Source organism: Nanorana parkeri, unplaced genomic scaffold, assembly GCF_000935625.1.
Source record: "Nanorana parkeri isolate BGI_ZX_2015 unplaced genomic scaffold, ASM93562v1 scaffold823, whole genome shotgun sequence".
Lineage (NCBI taxonomy): Eukaryota > Metazoa > Chordata > Amphibia > Anura > Dicroglossidae > Nanorana > Nanorana parkeri.
Genome location: NW_017307091.1, coordinates 194,183 through 196,068, shown reverse-complemented (window position 1 = coordinate 196,068; position 1,886 = coordinate 194,183).

Below are 1,886 nucleotides of genomic sequence, written 5' to 3'. Positions count from 1 at the left end.
AGACAAGAGACGTGCGACCGTACAGTAGAAACGGTCGCACGCCTTCCATACACCTGCCGATTATCGTACGATCGCGGGATTTCCCAGGAGGGTCTGTGGCACACGAGGTGTGTGGGCGAGGCCAGGAGGGTCTGGGCGAGGCAAGGAGGGTCTGTGGCACAGGAGGTGTGTGGACCAGGCGGGTCTGTGGCTCACGAGGTGTGTGGGGGAGGCCAAGAGGGTCTGTGGCACACGAGGTGTGTGGGCAAGGCCAGGACGGTCTGTGCCTCACGAGGTGTGTGGGGGAGGCTAGGAGGGTCTGTGGCTCATGAGGTGTGTGGGCGAGGCCAGGAGGGTCTGTGGCACACGAGGGGTGTGGGGGAGGCCAGGAGGGTCTGTGGCTCATGAGGTGTGTGGGCGAGGCCAGGAGGGTCTGTGGCTCATGAGGTGTGTGGGCGAGGCCAGGAGGGTCTGTGGCACACGAGGTGTGTGGGCGAGGCCAGGAGTGTCTGTGGCTCATGAGGTGTGTGGGCGAGGCCAGGAGGGTCTGTGGCTCATGAGGTGTGTGGGCGAGGCCAGGAGGGTCTGTGGCTCATGAGGTGTGTGGGCGAGGCCAGGAGGGTCTGTGGCTCATGAGGTGTGTGGGCGAGGCCAGGAGGGTCTGTGGCACACGAGGTGTGTGGGCGAGGCCAGGAGGGTCTGTGGCACACGAGGTGTGTGGGCGAGGCCAGGAGGGTCTGTGGCAGACGAGGTGTGTTTGGAAAGGCTGGGAGAACCGTCCTCACACAAGGAGGCAAAGCTGCTGGGTGTCTGGCCATGAGCAGGCCGAGGCTCTGACCCTGAGGGGGGAGTTGTGAGGAGAGAGTGATCAGCTGTGGCTGATGTATGAACAACCTGCTGTATTGCTGAAATACTTTGGGACTCTGTATGACAAACTGGTGAGACAGGTCTTTATGTTATCTTATTTGTGCCGAAGATACAGACTTTTGCCTTAAGTTATGCTGAAGATAAGCTTACATTTGTGTTTACCATTTTGATTGCCCTGAAGAGGACAATAAAAAAACCTGTTTGTTCTAACACCCCCTGTGCGAGTGGTCTGTGTGCTACCCAACATCACACTACCGATGTCGGGATCGTGATTCAAATGCTTCTCTCCCTTATTCCATTTACATCCTCCAACGGAAGGTTTTCACAAAAGCAATCAGGCGGACTCGAACATCTCGTGTCACGGTAATCGTGCACGATTCCGCGCGCGATCAGGAGTCGCCAAGGTGTGAACTGATCGTGCTGTGGGTGCCGTTATTTTCTAATGGCACCCCAGTCGCGCTGGCCACGCGTTGTGTATCTCAAAAAGAAGGTACTTGTACTTTTTTCTGAGATTGCCGCACGGATGTCACCCCATTGAAATCAGTGGGGCCGCACGGCAATCGCTGCCTGCATTGTGCAGGACCGCGCTATCCCGGGTGTCGTGCAGGTGTGAACCTAGCCTTACTGACGTCAGATACAAACATAGATCTGTACCATGGATAGGGCAGTCTTGTAGAATGTATCTTCTCCCAGAGGAAGCCATCAAAGCATTTGTAAGATTTTTGGAGTACTTGCCACTTCATTCGTCACACTGTAGTCTTTGGGGTCAAGGAAAAACCATCCATATTAAATGAGCCGACTTCAGCATTTCTTTTTAGTGTTCCTGTCAAGGAATGCCATACATGGAGTGCTGTACTTCTCCACTGCACACTGTGACAGTCCATGAGATAGAGCACATATGGTACAGTCCATGTGATTCTTCGGGCAGCTGACAGATGGATGATCAGAAGGGCCGAGCGCGGGAGTGTCGGATGAGGGAGGGCCGGGCGCGGGAGTGTCGGATGAGGGAGGGCCGGGCGCGGGAGTGGCGGATGAGGGAG